The sequence below is a fragment of the Solanum verrucosum genome, unplaced genomic scaffold (genome assembly GCF_900185275.1).
Source record: "Solanum verrucosum unplaced genomic scaffold, falcon-dt-bn FXZP01000253.1, whole genome shotgun sequence".
In the NCBI taxonomy this organism is placed as follows: domain Eukaryota; kingdom Viridiplantae; phylum Streptophyta; class Magnoliopsida; order Solanales; family Solanaceae; genus Solanum; species Solanum verrucosum.
In genome coordinates this window covers 4,149,442-4,173,209 of record NW_026019984.1, presented here as the reverse complement: position 1 = coordinate 4,173,209, position 23,768 = coordinate 4,149,442, and the positions used below count along the sequence as shown (strand labels likewise).

At 30.9% G+C, this 23,768-nt stretch overlaps 1 pseudogene; it reads left to right on the top strand.

Moving 5' to 3' along the window:
- LOC125818382 (ABC transporter C family member 10-like) lies at positions 1-4,994 on the top strand (annotated as a pseudogene).
- The last annotated feature ends 18,774 nt before the right edge of the window (positions 4,995-23,768 follow it).

The following is a 23,768-nucleotide window of genomic DNA, read 5'->3' as shown; positions in this document are numbered from 1 at the left end:
ATGTGGAAATTTAATTATGAGACTACCAAAGTGATATTAAATGCACTATCTTTTCTTGGAACAATACTTTTGCTCTGCATTGGATTTATTAAGGAAAGTGAATATGATGAGACATTTTATAAGCCTTTACAAGAATTTGAAGATGGAATTATTACTCCATTTGCAAATGCTGGATTTCTTGGAAAATTGTCATTTTGGTGGTTGAATCCATTAATGAAGAAAGGTAAGAATAAGACTCTTGAGGACGAAGACGTTCCCCATCTGAGATCAGCCGATGGAGCAGGAACATGTTTTGACTTGTTCAATGAGAAAGTGCAGATGCTAAAAAGAAAAGACCCTTTAGGAAAACCTTCTATATTAATGGCAATACTCCTCTGCCACAAAAAATCCATCCTGCTATCGGGGGTGTTTGCTCTAATTAAGATCTTAACGCTGACAACAGGACCGTTGTTTCTCCATACCTTCATCGAGGTTGCTCAAGGAAGAGAATCCTTTAAGTATGAGGGATATACTCTTACAGCCGGCTTTTTCCTTGCGAAATGCTTGGAATCTCTAGCAGAGAGGCAATGGCACTTCAGAACTAGACTGATTGGACTGCAAGTAAGATCTTCACTGACTGCAGCTATCTTTCACAAACAACTTCATGTCTTAAATGCTGCCAAGAAAACTCATTCCCCTGGCCAGATAATGAACTATGTCACTGTAGATGCTCATAAAATAGGTGAATTCCCCTTTTGGTTTCATCAGATATGGACGACAATTCTTCAGCTCGTCCTAGTGTTATGTGTAATGTACTATTCTATAGGGGTAGTTGCATCAGCAGCATTAGTGATTGTAATATTAACTGTACTAGCAAATTCCCCATTATCCAAGTTGCAGCTTAAGTATCAGACTAACCTCATGATAGCACAAGATAAAAGGCTAAAGGCCATCACGGAAGCACTTGCACATATGAAGGTTCTCAAGTTATATTCTTGGGAAAAACATTTCATGGACGCGATAAACAAGTTGAGATCAGAAGAAACCAAGTGGCTATCATCTGTACAAACACAAAAAGGATACTACCTTCTCCTGTTCTGGTCATCTCCTATCCTGGTCTCATCTGCAACTTTTGTAGCTTGCTACTTGTTTGGAGTTCCTCTTCATGTCAGCAATGTTTTCACATTTCTAGCCTCTATAAATCTTGTTCAACAGCCTATTAGAAATCTCCCTGATGTTGTCGGGGCGTTTATTGAAGCAAAGGTTTCGCTGTCGAGGATTGTGAAATTTCTTGAGGAACCTGACATGCATACAAGGGATATGAAGAAGCAAAGGCAAGATGGTGTGAACATTTGTATAAACTGCACTGATGTTTCTTGGGAGATGAATTCTTTAAAGCCTACATTAAAGGACATAACTCTCGATATTAAACATGGTGAAAAAGTGGCTGTATGTGGTGAAGTTGGCTCAGGGAAATCTACCCTCTTGTCTCTGATTCTTGGAGAAGTTCCATACATCAATGGCACAGTAAGTCTTTATTGATATTGGTAGAGGATACTTGCTGTTTCGGCGTAATCAGAAGATGTTACTGTTTCTTCTTTTTGTTTTTGCAGGTTGATGTTTATGGAAAGATAGCTTATGTTTCTCAGACAGCATGGATTCAGACAGGGACCATACAAGAAAACATCCTATTTGGATCTAATATGGAACCACAAAGATATCGGCAAGCTATAGAAAGGAGTTCACTGGTGAAAGACTTGGAGATGCTTCCATTTGGTGATCTTACTGAGATAGGAGAAAGAGGTAACAATTTGAGTGGAGGGCAAAAGCAAAGGGTTCAACTAGCTCGTGCCCTCTATCAGGATGCAGATATTTACCTCTTGGATGATCCATTTAGTGCTGTAGATGCACATACCTCGACTAGTCTATTTAATGTACTTTATATAAAGTCTTATCCATTTTTCTTCTTTGAAAACCATATCTAGTATTAAAAATTATTCTCAACTTCCCGCGATTTGATTTGGTAGGATTATGTCATGGGAGCTCTATCAGGAAAAACTGTGCTGCTGGTGACACACCAAGTTGAATTTCTTCCAGCATTTGATTCTATTTTGGTTAGTAACCTCCATAAAGAACTCTGTTAATTCTTGTTGTATGAGAAAAGTTTAGTGTGATGTATGAAGATGTATTATAATATAATCTATCCCCATTTTAACAGCTAACATCTAGTGGGAAGATCATGGAATCCGGTACATTTGATGAGTTGCTGACAAAGAGTGAAGAATTTCAGGACCTTGTTAATGCACAAAAAACTACTTCTGATCCAAAATGTCAAGAAGTTTATGCTACTAAAAGGCCTAAGGAAGCTGAGATAGAGTTTGATAATAATGTTTCCTCGAGGAACGTGATGATGCAGTTTCTTTAAAAGGAGATCAATTAATCAAAGCAGAAGAACGAGAAGTAGGAGACACTGGATTGAAGCCATACATACAATATCTAAAGCATAACAAAGGATTCTTGTATTTCTCATTGGCAGTCATTGTTTACTCAATGTTTGTAGTTGGGCAATATATACAGAGCTACAAGTTGGCAATTGGCCTTCAAGATTCCAGTGTTAGCAGATTAAAGCTAATCAGGGTCTACACAGTCACTGGTTTTAGTTTAATACTCTTTCTGATTTTAAGATCCATATTAGTGGTAAAGCTGGGGCTTGGTGCATCAAAATCAGTTTACTCTACACTGTCAGGCTCTCTTTTCTCTGCACCAATGTCCTTTTTTGACTCGACGCCTTTTGGAAGAATGCTTAGTCGGGTAAGAACTGAACTGTTGGATCAATCATCCTATGTCTGATCTTAGTTTTACTTGGTTGATCTATTTGTTTTATGCAGGTATCTTCAGATTTGAGCATTGTTGACATTGAGTTGCCTTTCTTACTGAACTACACTGTTGGATCAATCATTATTCTATACTCTACCTATGTCATCCTGTGTTTTTTCGCTCCAGAGGTCCTGCTGGTCATCGTGCTTATGATTTACGTAACTATATTAGTTCAGGTAATAGACAGTGTACTAACTTTTAAGTTCTTATAGCTTTCAAATGTTAGTACTTACTTCAAATGTGTAAATTTTATCTTGCAGAGATACTACAATTCTTCTGCTAAAGAACTGATGAGATTAAATGGAACGACAAAGTCTTTAGTGGCCAACCATTTAGCTGAAAGCATTTCTGGGATAATGACGATTCGAGCTTTTGCACAGGAAGGCCGTTTCTTTTTGAAGAACTTGGAGTTTATTGATAAAAATGCTAGGCCAATTTTCCATACATTTTCAGCAACTGAATGGTTAATTTTACGTTTGGAGATAATATGCACGATTATCATGTCCTCATGGATGCTTGGCATGACATCTCTTCATAGCGGGAGCTCTGGTTTGTTCGATTTATGCTTTGATATATGACATTATCTAAGGCCTACTTGCGCGTATCAGAAAATCACAGATTGAACCTTGTTTCTGAACAGGACTTACTGGAATGGCATTCTCCTATGGCCTATCACTAAATGCAATTCTTGTTTGGTGTGTTCAATGTCAATGCACAATAGCAAATTCTATAATCTCTATAGAAAGACTAGAACAATACATGAGAATACCTAGTGAAGAATCTGAACTAGTGCAAACAAACCACCCTCTACCTGGTTGGCCTAAGCGTGGCAAAGTGGAAATTTGCGACCTAAAGGTATGATCTTATCAGTAGCAAGAACCGTCAATCTGTTCAAAACAACGCTAATCTTTTGTAAGTTTGTTTTGAAACAGGTGAGGTACAGGCCAAATGCTCCATTAGTTCTTCAAGGTATTAGTTGTACATTTGAAGGGGGACAAAAGATTGGAGTTGTAGGCAGAACAGGCAGTGGGAAAACAACTCTTATCAGTGCATTGTTTCGACTAGTTGAGCCTACAGATGGAAAGATCATCATCGATGAATGTGATATTTCAACGATTAGGCTTCATGACCTTAGGTCGCATATTGGAATTATTCCACAAGATCCTACACTCTTTACAGGTTCTGTAAGATACAATTTAGACCCCTTATCAAAATATAGTGATGACCAGATATGGGAAGTAAGTTTTATATATATATATATACAAGTTGTCTCATTTCTAATGATTCTAAGTTACTAACAGAATTTTGTTGCTTAAAGGTTCTTGATAAGTGTCAGCTTAGAGAGGCTGTCCAAGAAAAAGAAGGGGGACTAGATTCCTCAGGTAAACATAGATCATTTTAAAAGTATTTACTAAGCGTGGCCAAAAGTTCAAGATCACCCTTTACGACTCCTGTTTTCCGCAATACTTTCAGTTCTACACGATGGATCAAACTGGAGCATGGGACAAAGACAATTATTCTGTCTGGGACGCGCATTGTTGAAGAGGAGTCGAATTCTAGTGTTAGATGAAGCCACTGCATCCATTGACAATGCCACAGATGCAATTCTGCAGAAAACAATCAGGCTAGAATTTGCAGACTGCACAGTCATAACAGTTGCTCACAGAATTCCAACAGTTATGGATTACACTAAAGTTTTGGCAATAAGTGATGGTGAGTTACTTATATTTACTCCAATAGTAATGTTACACTTCCTTTGTCACAATTATGTCACACTCCAAAATAATAATTTGGGATAGAAGAAGTATTTTCTATTTCCAAATTCACGGTCAATATTTAAAAGTTTGAATCTCAAAATTCCAATTGTGCCACAATGAAATTTTTGCCAATATTAGGTTAAAATTCCGAGACATCTGGCTAAAGATGAAGGATCTTAACTATCTCGCCATAACCTCGATTGATACAAAGAAAGTATCTATTTCATAATATGTTGAAACTTACAATTTGCACATTTTTTTTATTTTCCAGGGAAATTAGTTGAGTTTGATGAGCCAAAGAAGTTGATAAACAAAGAGGGTTCATTATTTGGAATGCTTGTTAAAGAGTATTGGGCTCGTACAGAAAGCTGAAAGAACTAGAATTTTTTTATATTAAGGCATAATTATTGTATTTGAATTAATTCTAGCGTTGCATTATATGTTTCACATTTGTGAGTAGGCTATCAGATGCCAACTTGAATTGTTGGTTACAAGGTTACTAGTATGTCATTGGAAAATTAGATAAATTATTTATTTGTCTAAAATTTCTTATCCAAAATAACTCAATTATAAATTATCTTATTAGACATACATCCATATCATATATACTAATTATATCTATTATTTTATATAATTTCGTATCTTACCATTAATTAAGAATTTTCTATCACATATTGGGCAAGATACAACTAGATACATGCATGTTTACTACCACATACACTAAAATACAGAGAGAGAGGCGAGCGAGATGGGGAGGGAGATATTCATGTATCTCAAATACATGCACACTACATACATGCATATGTATATATCTAGTGTGATTAGCATACATAGGAGAGAGGTGAGCAAGATGGGAGATAGACGAGCGAGTTTATTTATGTATCCAAGATACATGTGAATCCACTTGGCTACAGTGTATCTAGAGTAAACTACACCTAATTTTGACCTCGTGTATCCCGTGATACATGTATCTGGACGCACCAAAAATTGATAAAATTTATAATATTACAAACTAGAATGTATCGAAGTAATTAGTTCCTAAGCAATATTGACTTATATAAATATTCTTGTCAATATTGCTAGTATCCCTTTCTATTTCCTAACTTTCACCATAAATGTTACCTACCCAATCTTATTTTGTGGGTTTCGTTCAGTGAAGCATAATATGCAGAGAAAAATAAGAAATAGAAGTAGAAAAGCAGCCATGGAAGAAGAAGAAAGAAAAATGGAACAATCCGTTATTGAAGAACTTTGTAGCTCAAAATTTAAAATTTAATCTGCCATAAATGTGAATTGTTTTGAGGGAAAAATATATTAAAAGACTTAAAACATTTAGAGAAGCCCATACCTAGAATTTGAGACTGATTAGTGGCGATTTGAGTTGGCCGAGATTGAAAAAACAATCAGTCTGTTAAGGAAGATAAAATGTTGCAATGTATAAATATTGTATCACAATGTATATATCATATATATACATCTCTGATACATAGTTATACATTATATATATACACAATTATAAGCTATTTATAATATATGAATATATTACATATTTACATTTACATGTGGCTATGTAGTTGAAAATTGTTTTTTGCCAGCTGTACATTTTTTCGTAAAATCCCTATGTTATTTATGTGGTATATTAATGTTATTATACCTTAAAAGAATGTGGAGAAACCCCCACTATTGGGCCCATTCTGATAGCTCGATAAAATTAGTTATATAAGCCCAATATCATGTATTGTGCTCATGAGAGTACATTCTCTCGAACCACAAAAAGAAAATAATGCAAAATTAATTTCATCTTTTTAGATTTTACTGTGTAGCAATTAGGGGTGGGCAACTGGGCATGGTACATGGTAGATACAAAAATATATCGATATCAATTTTTTTTTATACCTTGACTAAAATTATATGGTATTTGGTATGATATTTTTGTAATCATTTAAATTTATTGGATATAAATTTATAAAATGATTCGGGTTATATTAAAATTAAGATATATTCGTTCAAATAAATATTGTGGATTAATATAAGTAAATTTTAGGTTTAGCAAACATAAAAATCATATTTGTATGTTATAACTATAGTTTGTATAATTGCACTCCATAGCAAACTTTATGTTTGCTATGGCTATTAATATGTATATTTCGGCACACATATACAAAAGAATCAATTGTATAAGTATAATCTGTTTCGGTATACATATACAAAAGAATCAATTGTATAATATGTGTTTGTATAAAGTGAGAAAGAGAGAAAGACAAAAGAAAACTGGGCAGGGAAAGATCTGTATTTGTATAATTATAAGTGTATAGGACGAAAATATATGTATTTGTATATACAATTTTCTCTCGCTTTATACAAACACAAACACAATTTATACATTTGTGTTTGTATAAAGTGAGAGAGAGTGGGGAGCGAGATCTGGGAGAGTGGCGAGCGAGATTCTCTAGGGAGAGAGGCGAACAAAAAGATATGTATATAAACAATTTTCTCTCACTTTATACAAACACATACACATTTTATACATTTGTGTTTGTATAAAAGTGAGAGAGGTGAGGGAGAGACTGCCAACGAGAAAAGGAGAGTGGCGAGCGAGAATTTCAGGGAGAGAGACGAATGACAACAGTTTGCTACGGGTTACAATTAAATCAAACTGTGGTTATAACATTTAATTTGAATTAATAGTTTGCTATTTTATACAATTTTTCCAATAATATAATTTGACTAATTATTTAAGTCAAATAAATATGAATTTATTTAAAGTCCAATTTCATTGGACTAGTCCATTGATTTGGGCTAGTGGTGGCAAATGGGCGGGTTGGGTAAACTTTGGGCGGGTTAAAAATGGGTTATAATTCAATCCACCCATTTTAATATGGGTAAAATATGGGTTTGGATATAATATGGGTTGGATAAAATACTAGTTATATCCATTTTAGAGCATCAATTCTCCAATAGTTCTCTCATCTCCGAGAAAATAAGCTGAAATAGTTTCATAGCTCTGTTTCCACTCCACAGTTAATGCATCTGCTCTCCATACTTTAGTTGATTAAAATGGACCCCAAAGTAAATAAAATAACTTAGCAAAGTACAAGTAAAATATAAAAAATAAAAGAAAAATGTAAGGAAAGAGACAAGTGTTAACAAAAGCAACTTACATAAACTACTACAATTACACCAATTTCTTTTCTTTTCAACACACTAGCAGAAATACACAAAAACACCTCATACATAGAGCAAAACTTTGATAGCTCCAAATTACTAATAAGCAACAATCTTCATTGGACTCCATTTGAATGTAACCAAAAAGTATTTACAGCAAACACTGTCTAAAATATTCGTCTAATGCATAAAAACATAATAAGATCACATGCTTTAATATAATAAACGAAAAACATAAGTAAAATGTTATTTTATATAGTCGATCTTGCAGCCTCTTTCTTCATCTCCGCAGTGTTTCCACTTCCTCAAAACTACATTTGGACTTGCTGCACAATGTGAAACAAATTTAAAAAATGAGTTGGGTTCCAACAATGAGCTATCAGACACTAATTCTGATTTTGACATAGATCTAACTGAATACAAAAATAAGTTTAAACATTTTGTTGCATATGAGTGAAAGTCTTTTGCGTCACAGCTCATTAAATACTGGTTCTTGTCGAACTTTTAAATGAAAAAAAAGATAAAGCTTACCCCAACTAAAGCATGTCAGCCTAAAAGATCAATTGCAAGCTTGTTGCATTCTATCAAAATACAGCTGAACATCTACCGCAATCTTATCATCAAATTAATTGAAACCTTAAGAAAACAAACAAAAGGAAGAAAAATTATTTACTGGAACACCAATTTGTAGCAAAACAAAGTAAATATGTAATATGTGTAGAATGATTTACCTTCTTTCCCACAAAGTCAATCTATAGATACATAACTTCGCCTCCGCATTTGCAGGTAAAATAGAACTTGTATATTTTCCAATAATACGACCCCTAATGCTAAAGGTAGATTTAGAGGCTACTGTGGTAATAGGTATGCTCAAGACGTCCCTCATCATCAATGAGAGTTTGGAATATCTTCGTTTATTTTCCTTCCAATAGGCAAGTACATCCAAATCTGAATTTACTTTACGGTCAAGATTGGGCTCCTCCAAGTACAAAGCCAGTTGTGTTTTATTTTTACCACACCCCAACTGAGTATCAAACGTATCGAACTCCTCAAGTTCATCCCTCATTTCATTACTAGTTTCCCCCGACAAGGAAATTGTGGTCAAAGGTACATAGTATTCTTTGAATAACAAATGTAAATGATCTTCAACGACTTTAACATTTGCTTCAAAAGTCTCATAAATCAATTTTAGAGAAAATAAACTTCACAAAATTAAGCTTATATCGAGGATCAAGAACAATGGCTAGTGATAAAATCATACGGTAAGAATTTCAATTTTTTTTGAATTTCTTTAACATTGATGTAGCCATTTCACTCATAATTGGATCAAAACTACATTTTTCGTCCTCTAATAACTTCTAAATTTTTCACACGCTATGTAGATACAAATTAGCAGTTGGATATCGACTTCCAGAGGACAATATAGTAATGTTATAAAACGGTTTCAAAAATTGAGCAATCGTCTCTACCCTTTTCCATTCCTCCTCAGAAAGACCATGTTTAAAATCAGTATCAATCAATTTATATTGAATATAAGCTTGTTGGTAGAGGATTGCACTTTCAAGCATCAGATAAGTGGAATTCCAACGAATTGTCATGTCTTGACGAAGCTTTTTAAACATGGCAACCCAAGATTTTTGATGCATTCCACAAACTTTAAGATTCTTCCTTCTGAATGTTTAATATTCTTAACACCTTCTCTAATCTTTACAATAGTTGCATTAGCTTTTTCCAATCCCGCCTTCACAATTAAATTCAAGATGTGGTTTCCACAACGAACATAAAAGAACTTTCCATCACAAACTAGTGCTTGCATCAAAGATAAGTGTTCTTTTAAATTAGCTACCACACCCTTATTACAAGTAGCGTTATTCAAAGTAAGAGAGAAGATCTTTTTTACAATACCTCATTCCTTAACGAACTCAATTAGTAAAGTACCCAAAACAGCACCAGAATGTGGAGGGGGCACATGGCGGAAAATCAAGACTATTTTAATAAGAATCCAATTCAAATCAACATAATGAGCAGTTAAACACATATATCCATTTGACGCTAAAAAAGTCCACATGTCTGAAGTCAAACACACTCTCCTAGAAATCATTGTGAGCTCATTTTTTAGATATTATTTTTCCCTATCATACATCTTCAAAAAATCAGACTTGGCGGTATTTCTTGAAATTGTTTTCACAGTTGAGTTTAAGTATAAATGGATATATCTATTTCCTTGATGTTCGGCAAAGCTAAAAGGATAGTTGTGCTTGAGAATGACCACATATACTTTCTCACGATAAAATGTTTGATCAATTGGCTCAATCCTATGTTTTTGTCCTTTGTCTAAGTGTGAACTAATATGTCGTTTCAAATTTGAAGTTCCAGAATTAGAGTCTGCTATAAAAATATTCTTACATACCTTACATTGAGCTTTTAACCTTTCATTACATGTAGCACGAGGCAATTTCAGAAAAAATTTCCAAACATTAGAAGTCGGATTTTTTGCTAGTTTTGTAGGGACTGATGAACTAATCTCACAAGGTTCCTCATAAACGTCTTCATTAGCCTCCATTGACATCTTTTCCTAACATAAATAACAATTTCATATACAAACGACAAACCAAAAGAGATGCCAAAAACATGAAATTCAACATTCTATAAAACAAAAAATCCAAACACGAAATTCACTATTCTATAAAAAAATATTCAAACTGTAAACTACATTCACAATTCTTATAAATAAGGAATTATTTATCACAATAGAATTCAGAAACAAGAAAGAGGATTTCAGGGGATTAATCACAAACCCTACCCCTAAATTTCAAAGAAAAGAAAAAGAAGAGAAAGAGGGAAGATGAGGAAAAAGGATTCAGGGGAGGAGAAATTGAGAGACTTACCAGATTATCTTTGTAACTGTGATTCGTGAAGAAACAACGAAATTATTGCTGAAAAATCACTTCTAAAATTTTGAAAATAGTCGCTTCTTTGTAAGTTTGGAGAAAAATCTACAATACCCATATATGACCCGTAGTTTACCCATAAATTATCCATATTTTAATGGGATGTTTGGGTGGGTCAGTGAAAAATGGGCCTAAATTTCCGGCACAAATTTTGGGCTATAAATGATAAGCCCACTTTGTGAAGCCAAATGTCATCTCATCCTGAAGGTCCAGTTTGGTATCATGTGTCAAATGACGTAATATGTCAAGTCAAATGAGAAGTCAATCGGAACATGTCATTTGGCAAAATGACATGAAATGTCTATCTCAATCAAAGACCAATAAAAATGTGTCATTTGTGTACAAGTGACGTGTTCCAGCCAATCAAATATCGTCATGATGTAACTTAAATCTGATTGGTAGAAAAAAAACCAGTTCTCATAAACTCCTCCATTCTCTACAACTATAAAAAGGGTCCTCATAATTCAGAACTTACGAAATTCTAACAAGAAGCCAGAGCTCGTGGATCAAACGCCACAAATTTCTCTATAAGCTACAAGTTCAAGCATTCAAGTTCAAGAACAACTCAAGATCAAGACCGGATTCAAGAACAACCTCAAAAAACCTTTGAATTCAAGTACAAGTCAAAATCAAGTTCATCAAGATTCAAGATCAAGCTCGAAGGCCCTTGAATCCAAGTACAATTCAAGAACAAGTTTATCAAGATTCAAGATCAAGCTCACAAACCCTTGAATTTATATTTGAAAAGACAAATCACATTATTCATAGAGATTGTAATGCTCATATTTGAAATATAATACTACAATTATTGTGATATTTTACAGTCTTGCTTATTATTTTCTTGACGCGAATTTTACTGTCTACAATTCTATATGTGAAAATTTTATAAATGACATTTATAAGACTAATAATTTCAAATTGTGACAATATAATGATTCATGTCAGGGTGATCAACTACAAAAACTATTCATCCCGTGAGGATATTAGTGGAGATATATAGAAAATTGAAAAGAAATTTACATATGGTGTTTATTGACCTTGAAAAGACCTACGACAAAATCTCGAGGGAAGTTCTACAGAGATCCTTAGAGGTGAGAGGTGTATCGATGCATGTATTAAGGCAATGAGAGACATGCATGATGGAGTCAATACTCAGGTTAGAACGATAGGAAGGGACTTAGCTTGGAGCACTTTAAAACCAATATGGGGTTGCATCAGAGATTGACGCTTAAACCATTTCTATTTGCATTGATAATGGATGAATTAGCATAATATATTCAAGATAAAGTGTAATAGTGTATGTTATTTGTAGACGACATAGTAATGATTGATAAGAGATGCAACAAAGTTAATGTTAGGTTGGATGTTTGGAGATAAACTTTGAAGTTTAGAGGTTTCAGGTTGAGCAGGACTAAAATTTGAATATTTCGAGTGCAAATTCAGTTATTCAATTTCTGAGACAGATGTGGAACTGAGACTTGACACATAGGAAATCCTTAAGAGAGATAGTTTCAAGTTTCTTAATTTTTTAATCCAAAGGAGTACTGGAGAGATCGATGATGATGTTACACATCACATTGATGCAAAATGAATAAAGTGAAGGTTTTCCTTCAGAGTTCTGTGTGATGAATTAAAAGATACCACCTAAACTTAAAAGATAGGTTTTATGGAGTGATGGTACCAATTTTGTTGTATGAAATGGAGTGTTAGCCAGTCAAGAACTCCAATGTTCAAAAGATGAAAATTATAGTAAAGAAGATGTTGAAATAGATGTATGAACATAGAATTATAAGTTTAGGAATGAGGGTATCCGGGATAAGGTGAGAGTGGCCTTAGTGGTACGGTGGACAAGAGAGGAAAGCGAGACTGAGATGGTTTGAGCATGTGAAAAGGAGATTCGTAAATGCCCAGTGAAAGTGTGTGAGAGGTTGGATGGTGGATACGCACAAGTGTAGAGGTAGGCCAAAAAAGTATTGTGGAGAAATAAATAGATAGGTCATGACACAACATATGTTTACCGAAAATATGATCTTATATAGGAGGGTGTCAAGGTCACAAATTATGGTGGAAGGTTAGTTTTCTCTTTCTTTTTTGACAGGTTTAAGATAGGTGGTGTTTGTCATAGTATCAGTCTTATTCTTGTACGTAGTTTCTTTCTTCTGATTTTTTAATCATCTGTTGTTTATTATCCGTCGATTATTGTAATACTTATTAGTTGCTATGCTTTCTTCATTGTCATTATTTCTTTTTGCACCTACTTTAATTTGTTGTACTTGAGCTAATGAGGGTCCTTCGGAAACAACCTCTCTGCATCCGCGAGGTAAGGGTAAGATATGCATACATTCTAACATTTCCGGAAATCACTTGCCAAATTTCACTGGGCATGTTGTTATTATTATTGTTGTTGTTGTACCCTTATTTATATTTTAAACTATAACCTCTATTTATTTAATATCTATTTTATTTATGTAATATAATTGAGATGTTTGTAATCTTTAAAAACAATTACGATCAAATAAAATGAGTAATTTTTTTTAAAAACTTCTTAAACAATGTATACATTTTTAATAAGAAGACAAATAATTTGAGATGGGGAAGTAATTATAAAATTGTGACAGTATAAGAATAGAGCAAGACATTTTCTTTTCATTCAAAAGACTTATTATAATACAATTGTCCTTTAGATGGTAAAGCTCTTTAATTTGTGTTCTAAAAATACATCAAACAAATGAAAATTATTCTTTTAATGCATATACTTTTTAGATCTCCCACCCCCCACCAAAGGTGTATAATATTTTCTTTTTGATACACTTTTTGTCTTATGTTTAGTTCAATGAAAAAGAGAAATATGCTCTTTTTTTCCTCATCAAAAAGCTAAATTTAGGATTGATGGAGAGAAAGTACGAGTAGCAATGTTATCATAATAATAATATTGTAAAAGAACACGGTTTCAGAATTAACATCTAATGTATTAAATTTTCAGATTTTCAAAGGATTTATAAATAATTTCCAAGAAGTCTAATAAAAGACTTAAATAAGCAAAATACATGAGATAATAAAATAAGCAACAATAACATATATTCAGTGTGATCTTACAAGTAAGGTATGAGGAGGATAAGATGTACGCATATCTTACTTCTATCTTTGCAGAGTAGAAAAAATGTTTTTGATAGACCCTCAGGCCTCAACTCAAAAGAAAAGATACTCAAGTAGGAGTGTAAGAAAAATATAACAAAATAATATCAAGATAATACAAAGCAAATGAAATAATGGATACTAATTAAAATAAACATATGAAATATAATTAGGTTAATTTCCCTTATAATTTAAAGAATAAATTCATCAAAGCATCTATATTGAAAATGTTGTTGTCTCAATGGTTTGACCTAAAAGCTAAAGAAATTAAACAGTTGAAGCTTTTGTGAAAGAAGAGGCAACCTCGGATTCTAGAAAAGTGTTTTGTTTGCCATAGTGAAAAAAATACTTCTTTTTCTTTCTTTTATTTTATTTATATAATATATATAAATACAATCATATTAAAAGTAAATAGTCTAAAGATACTAATGTCTAACAAAAAAAAAAAAAAAAAACAGTATGTTGTATAAATCTCTCATTATATATGGGATTTGGAAAAGAGTTGAATCACAAAGGTCTATTATATGCGGTCTTGCAGCCGTATTCTATATTTCTTCAAGGAGATTGTATCAACAATTCGAACTCATAACCTCTTACTCACAAGACAACAAATTTATCAGTTACGTCAAAACTACACTTCAAATATATATTAATATTAGACGATAATGTGTAAAACTTATTCACATAATTAGGTCAAGGAAATCCTTATGATAAATATTAATCACTTCAATTGGTAATCTGATATAAAAAATATAATTAATTTGTTTATTATTACAAGTTAAATTATATTGATAATGTAATTAGTTTTATAGTAATGTATCTAATAACGAGTCGAGGTTGAGATGGTTCGGACATGTGTAAAGAAAATGTATGGATGATTTCAAGAGAGGTAAAGGCTATAGGCAGAAGAAATATTGGGCAAAGGTGATTACACATGCATAACGTAACTTCAACTTACTGAGCATGTGACCTTACATAGAAGGTTATGGAGGACACATTAGGGTGGTAAGTTAGTTAGTTGAGCATTGCATTACTCTTATAGTTTCTTTGTCCTTTGAGTTTGGTTATTATTTGTAATTTATTTACATTTTGATTATCGTTGTATATTGTTATGACTATTGTTTAAGATGATTTGCCAGGTTGCATGTAGTATTTTGTCATGGTTGTCTTTATTTACATTATTTCATTCTTCATACTACTATGAACTGTTTTTCTTTTCTTGAGCCGGGGTCTATCAGAAACAACATCTCTACTTCTAAGATAGTGATAAGGTCTATGTATATTTTATCCTTTTCAACCTATTTTGTGAAATTACTCTAATTATATTATTATTATTATTATTATAATGTATCTCATTTAAAAAATATTTAATTGATATATATTAGTTACTTTTGACATCATTGGAATTGAAAAACTTTACTAAAAAGACATCAATCCATATGCAGCTTTCTTTATAGACAAAAGGAACCAATCCTCATTCCAAGAATTTCCCACGTCCCAAATGAAATATAATTTCAATTTTCACATATACCACTTTGTTTTTCATTATAGTATCATTTTTCCTTATATGTAATATAAAAAATATCAGAACCCTTCCTTTTAATTATCCAAAATACTCAAAAATTGATTATAATTGTCATATAGGAATATTGAGAAAAATTTAAAACCTCAGCTTGTTTGGATGGTTGTGCCTATTATAATGCAATTATTTTCTTTGTTTTTTATACTAACTCTAATTAGTATCTTGCTTTTTAAAAAATATTTTAGGTTTGTTCTTCAGATTATTAAATAATATAATATATAAAATTTGATACAATCTATATTAACTATTTATATTTATCGCATTGAAGAAGACACGTATAAAGGGCACACACTGACTAGATAATTAGTAAGTACTTATTTATATTTCGTATTCTGTTTTGTATATTTGTTTGGGATTCTTATATAATTGTTCAGGTGAAAAAAAAGTTAAAAATTTATTAATAGCAAACATAATAGACATAATAAGATTTTATAATTTGGAGTGGGTATAAATATCAGAAAATCAAAAAATCGAATTGAACTAATTCGGTTTTTCGATTCGATATCGTGTTATTTTTTCAAAAGTTCAGTTTTTTCGATTCGGTGTTCGATGTAAGAGTATTAGAACGTCGGTGCACCAAACAACCAAATTCTTATTTTAAAAAAATTCAAAAAATGTATGCTTATGTGTTTTCTCTTAACTAAAAATAAAAAGTTAACTAAGAATTAAAGCATTCATGAACAAATCAAAGTAGCAACAAATGTACAATTCAATAGTTAACTTCTAAATATTAATCTCAAGAGAAACCAAAACATATTTTTATCAATGTACGTTAGGTAAAGGAATCCGTCTTCATCCTTATTTTTTCGAGAAGTAATTGGAGGCACAATGTTCTTGACAAAGATAAATATAGTCTTTTAGTTAGCACAATAAGTGTTCCATGGCAAGACACATCATTCCTTAACATACTTTTAAATTTTTAAGTATCTTTTACTTTGATTTTGTCCTCATTTTATTTTTCATTCACACCGAAAAATCGATTTAAGAAAACCAAACTAAATTGAACTGAAGTAGAAAAATCAAACCGAACCAAATTGAAGTTTGATATACGGTGCATACTTTTCTAGAACCAAACACCCACCCCAAACTATTTCTATAGATTCGATTCCATAGCTATAGTTTCTTTTTGATATGGAGGCTTCGATTTGTATATTTCTGTTCGTTTGTATATTTCACTTGCGAATATACAAATAGGGTAAGTATATACAAATTTTGTATTTATACATTTATGAATTTTTCAGAACTTCGTTTGTATATTTCACTTGCCAATATACAAACAGGGTAATTTATTATAATTTTTTCATAAATCGTATACAAATATCTAGGGTAAACATATACAAAATTCTGGATTTATACAATCAGGAACCAAATTATACAAATTCTAAATTTATACAAATTAGACGAATTATACAAATCAGGCGAATAGCAAGAATGGGAGAAACTTTAGCCGCGAATTACAATTTTCTTAAACTGTAGCTATAGTACCTAATATAGGCTAAAAAATTTCTACTTTATATGACCATAGATATATGTATTATGATGATATTGTATAATTAATTATATAGTGTATCGATATTGTATAAATAATATTAAATTGTGTATATATTTAATGTATAACTATATATCAATGATGTATATACATTAATAAATAATATTTATACAATATTTATATATTGTAGTAGTTCATCTTTCTCAAGGAATTGATTTGTTTTTCAATTCTGACCAACTTTGCTTTAAAAATTAAACTCCCCCTCAAAATTGAATACTCTAATAATCAAACTCTCCTCTATATCTTATACATTGACCATTTTGCCCTTGTTTATCACATATATGTAATACCTCTTTATTTTATATAAGTATAATTTATTTTTTAATCTAGGTATTGATAACTTTTTCTTTTAGTTCATTAACATTATAAGTAGAATAATATTTTTATGAAATTGTCATGAAATCTAATATAGTATGCATTAAGCATGTGTATATGTATGTATGCATTTATTTTTGTCTTTATCCACTCTCTTACTCCATGTGTTTCATATTATTTGGTTCTTCTTGCTATGATCCTTACAAAAATTTAATTAGAGGTGGATTTTACCAAATTAACATTTATTAATAATGATTTGAACTTTTAAATTTAACTACTACTAGTTTATCCAGTTATTTAATACTAAGGGTAGAAATACAAAATATTAATTTTTTTCTGATTTCATAAATTAAACGAGTAAATTAAAACAATTATTTTTAGAATGAGGGTCAAGTAATAATATATGTAGTCAACGGTTAGCAGGCCATTTTTGGCTGAAACAACCCCTATTTCGAGAGAAAATTTGTGCTGATAAGTACTTTAGTTTGTTCTATATCATTTATTTTCGAATTTTATCTTTCAAAACACTTCAAAAATCAAAATTTCAAAGAGAGTTTTGGAGTTTTCCCCCAAATTAAAAAATTGGTATCATAGCACTAGGTTCACAGATTTCATAAATTAAAGAACAGGGTGTCTTCTAGTAGAGTCTTGCGGATTGATGCGTAAACGAACGTACCTATCTTCGAGAGGCTATGAGATGCTTAATCTAATCTATTCGCGTGGGGGTATTCATTACACAAATTATAGTTTAAAATAATTTAAAACCTAAATATATTTGTATATTTATTATTCTCTGCTATTTTCACTTGTAGAATAAATATTAGAGTTTCGATTATTATTAGTAAAATCATTTTTCTCATTATGCTAATTTAATTACTTCATCATAGAACATCACTAACTTATATACTTAATTAGTATTTCTCATTTTTTTTTCATTCAAAAGATAATGTTTATGCTTTTATGAAAAATTTGTTATATGATTCCAGATAAAAAAAAGAAATATCATGATTTTTAAAAAAAGTAGAAAAAAAAAGTTGATGATAAAAGGATAAAATAAATATTTTAAAAATTTAATTAGGATAAACGGGGAAATTTAATTGTTGTTCAAAGTTGAGGGATGAGATTGATTTCGAAAGCAAAATTTGAGAGTAAAAATGATTTTCACCCTTTTTAATTGTGTAATTTTTTGGGCCAAAGTCACTAAAAAAAACTAGTAAAAACTAGGCAAATGACATAGTATAAGAAAGAAATTACTTCATTTCCCTACTTTTTCATTAATTACCAAAAATCCCTTTTTTTAGTGTTTTTCGGATACATAATATAGCAGTGTGGATCACACTTAATATAGCAGCGCGGATACTTAATTAATAACGGGCGGATACTTAAATTATTAAGTTGTTAGCAGCACGGATACTTAATTAACGAGCGGATGCATAATATAGCAGCGCGGATACTTTAATTAATAACGGGCGGATACTTAAACTAATAAAGTATCCGTTAAGTTGAATTGGGGAAAAATAAGGGATTTTTGTATTTTAGTAAAAGAGTAGGGAAATATTGAGAATAGGTAAAGAAGTGTTGTGTATTTAAGTAATTTTTCCTAAAAACTAAGACTTTCATTATCTTTAGTCAAATAAAATGTTTTTTAACCATCATAATAGAATTGTAACTGTCTATTTTTTTAATTCCTACTTTAATTATAATAACTTTTATTTCAACTGTTATTATTTCAACAATGCATTTCTTCTTTCAAGACATTATTTGTAAAAACATTTGGCTGAAATTTTACAATCTTTAGCCAAATATTATCAGTTTGTTACCTTAAAGGCGAAGTTTTAGCCAATATTGTTTTAAGTAATTTGATCTGAATTTTTTTTGAAAATCAACAAAAAAATATTTTTTATTTTTAAAAAAATCACATGGACCACAAATCCATGTATATGTACTTCATTCTCTTATGATGAAATTGTGCAGTATATTAAATAGCTAAGTTCAAAAGAATAATTAAGACTATGGATAATTTTAAAATTCAATTAAATAATTTCTCCAAGAAATTCTTTACATTGTTGTTACTTAATCTATATATAAAAAAAAATTAAAAATCTCTATAACTATACAATTAAATTTGAATTCGCATTGAAAAGTTTCATATTGGAGATAAAACACTATCTAACAGAGACGACTCAAATCTAAGACTTCTAATTAAAAATGCAGAGTATTTATCACTTCACGATAACCCTTGGTCGTTAATTATATAGTTAAACAATCAAATTATAAAAGCATAATATTTATCTGTTATGAGGTTTGGTAGGGTGGGTGAGTTTGTTTACCTTGGGAAATTCGAAAGTAAATAAAACATTTTATTATTAATAATTGAATTATGCAATCAAATACAGTAATCAAGTTGCTTCTCATAATTCAAACTTTTTTTCAATCAATTATTAAACTTCATGTAATCAAGAATTTTAACAATCATATTTAACGCGTTTATTTTTTTGACTCAGTTTTGGTTTGTTACTTTTACTTTTTGTTTTGTCCTTGTTGATAGTTTTGTATTTACTTATTTATTTATTTTATAATTATTTCTCTTTTTGGTAAAACTAGAGCCGTCAATATGGGCTAGGCCTGTTGGGCCAGCCTGGCTTAACCCGGGATTTAATAGGGCTGGGCTAAGATTTTTGGAATCCATTTAAGAAAAGGGCTTTTTAGGTCGGCCTGAATAAGCCTGCTGATTTGTGGGGCTTGAGAAATATAGGTAGGGCCGGCCCGTGGGCCAAATAAAAATAATTAAAAAAATATAATATAATATTAAAATTTAAAATTAAAGAGAATCCAAACTCAAAATCTATTTAATATTTAACTAATTGAAACCGCATATAAATTGCAGATGAAAATAAAGATGTTAAGACAACCTTGTCACAAACTGATTCAGATATGCTTGATGAAAATGATCATGAAGTGTTGGATACGCCATAGATTTCATGATGTGTTAGATACGCCATAAGTTTCATGATTTTTTTAAGGAGTTTATTTTTAACTTTTTTATGGTTGGAATATTGTCACATTTTTTGTGTTTTAATGTGACAAAACAATTAGGTTAATATTTCTATTTATATATTTATACTTTTATTTGAAAAAACCTTAATAAATATTATAAAGATAGTTTTATTTGTGGATTTGATTAACAAGTAGTAACATTAACATGATGTAATATTGTTTTGTCGATATTTATGATAATATTTTTAAATTATAATTTATAATTTATTTTAATAATTATAAAAAATATATAATTTTTAAAAAAGTGGGTTGGCCCGGCAAGCCTGTAGCCCACGTACTTGTGGGTTGGGCCGACCGTTTTCTGGCCCACACCAAAAATGGGCTAGCCCGACCTGACCCGTAAAATGTCAAAGCCTGTATGAGTTAGCCCGGATAAGGTGGGCTAGCCCATATTGACAGCTCTAGGTAGAACCAATCCGTCAAAGAAAAAGATGCAAGTTTATCCATTTTCTCTTTGTTACTTCCTCCTCCCAATTTATATTAGGTATTTTGACTAGTTATGATATTTAAGAAAATAAAAAAAATTGATTTTTTCTAATAAGTCATCAATATTTCTGTTAAAATGGATATAAATTACTCAGTAATTATAAAATAGAAAGTAAATTTGGTTAATATTTCATAATAATAGAATGACATTTTTTCTAAAGCACAAAAAAAAATTGGCTTGTGGAAGTACAAATTACAGTAATAATATATCAGTAATAACATATCTAGTAAAATTTTATATGTGAGTACACAGAAAATTATGTGTAGCAGCCTTATCCTTATAATTATCTCGTAAGGATAGAGAGATTGTTTTTGATAGACCATCTGCTTTAATAAAGCATAACAAAACAAGAGCCGAGAAAAGAATACAATAGAAAATATCAGTAGCACCAACAAATAGTAAGATAACTGAAGCAAAAGAAACAATAGATAATAGTAATAAGAAGTATAAGAAAGCAGGAGGAGGAAAAAAATACCAATACAACTGATAAGAAAAACTAAACAAAGTTATTATTACCTACTAACTTTTACCTTAATCATGGTCCTCTGTACTCTTTTATTCAGGTCATCTCTTCAGTAGGACACGTGAGTTTCAAATCATGTCTTCACCTCTTTTCAATACGTTTTCGCTTGTATGTACCTCTACTCAGACTCTCTATAGTCAACATCTCACTGGAGCATCGGGACATTTTCTCTTCATTTGTCTGAACCATCTCGATCTTGCTTCTCTTATCGTATTCATCACAAGGTCACTCCCATATTGTTCCTAGTATCTTCGTTCTTAATCCTATATCATCTAATACACTCACACATTCACTTCAACATTCTTATTTTCATTTCTGATATGCGAATTCTTGATTAGCCAATATTCTGCCTACTATAACCAGTGGAAGTAATAATTTTAAACAGTCAAAATGAGCATAAATGAATAGATATTGAGCAGTTTTCTCTCTCTCTCAACTAAAACTATAGTAATTCATTTGAACTTTTGGGATATTTTAATTTATAATATTGTTGTTCTAGTAGTTTAAAAATACAATAATAAAAATTGTCAATTTATTGCAGTGTTATAAGTTTTGTATCATTTGCTTCAACTTTTGTGATGCTATTTAGGTGATACAAAGTTAAAAATAGAAAGAAAGATTTTTATATTTGTAATTTAAACTAAGTCAAAGTTATTTATATAGTTATAAATTATCTTATTTAATAATAAAATAATTATTTTAAAATTAAATATTATTGAGTAAATATTCTTTTAAAAAATAACAAAAAAAGAGTGTCACATTAATTAGACAAAATAAAGTATATGATCAGATGATAACACTGAACTTGTACTTCAATATTATTCTTTCTTGCATTTAATTTGATATTCTTAATCAAACTTCAATTATATTCTATCTTTAATGAACTCAATAATAGACCCCCCCCCCCCCAAACCCAACCAATTAGAGGGAAACACAAGCTAGATGTGGATATGTCCAACAAATTTTAGGGTCCACAACAATGTGGAAAGAGAAGATAAGAGAAGGACGTACATCAATTAAGAAGAAAGATGTAATTATTAAGTACAATCCCCTCATGACATATTCTGTCTGTAATCATAAATTCTAAAAAAGCCTTTTTTATGTATATTTACATGCCCAAAGTTAAAGCTTTGGCTAGTCCACTTGTGGTATGTTTCATTGTTTTTTCCTTGTATCATCTCATCTTTTTTATTTTGTGGGACAATGATTTATCCCTTTTTCTGATCATTTTATATCAGTCATGCACAAAGGAACAACTTTTGCCATTTTAACTCATGATCAATGGCAAACTAACTTTGATCCTTTGTCATGATTCTAGTTATTGATGAGTTTGAATGTTGTAATTGTAATTGATTGGTAAACTGATAAGAGAGAATTAAAGCCTGAGATGATGGTCCATGACTCATGCACTCCAATTATCCATGTGTCTTGGAATAAAAAAGCTAACACATTAAAGAAAGAAAACAACTACCATTAACTAGGTGGTAAGATATATAAGATCTCTTTATTAATGAACGATTTTGGGTTTAAATATAGAGAAATTCTTGATCGAAAACGCTTATTGATTCATCCTAAAAATTTCCTTATATGTGTAATTAAAGGCTCACTTATTTTTATATAAGATTAAGACATTTGTATGTATACACATACATATTATGATATTTGAATCTGAATACATATCATAGTATTTAAATGTATTATTATGATCTGAATGTTAAATAAGTAATTAAGATTTTTTATTTTTTCAACATCTAAATGTGTAAGAGTTATCATTATTAAGGGCAACCCCAAATTTGATCAATCGACTTGATTTGACCCAGTGATGGATAGAGTGACGTCTTTCTTAAGGGCAAATCGTCGTCTTATTGAATTTGAACCATTAAATGTGGAAGTATGAGTACCCTGGCTGTTGAATCATCTTTGGTAGGTTAGAATTAATCATGTTTGGGTGGGTTGATTTGTTTGGGCAGGACCGACTTAATAAGATTTGGGGCTTATAGCGAAATTCAAGAGATGGCCCTAATATATATATTTTTTCATCATATATACTTTTATTTAAAATCTATTTTTCTAGTTTTTTTAGATGTGAAGTCATTAATTACTGTTTTATAATCGATTTGTTTTAATAATTCATTTTCTGATAATATAGCTAATCCATTCAATTAGCTCTCTTGAGAAATTGTTGGTCTTAAATAAGATTTAATCAATTTTATTTTTTAAAAACTTCTTTCGGCTGAGGAAATGATTACATGAACTATTAATATTATTCTATAAGCAATACGTGTATTTGGAAAAGAATAAGTCTTTTTATTTGATTGAGTATTTTTATTAGATCAATATCTTCTACTTGTATTATTTCTCTTAACACTTTTAATTCAAAAAATAAATCTA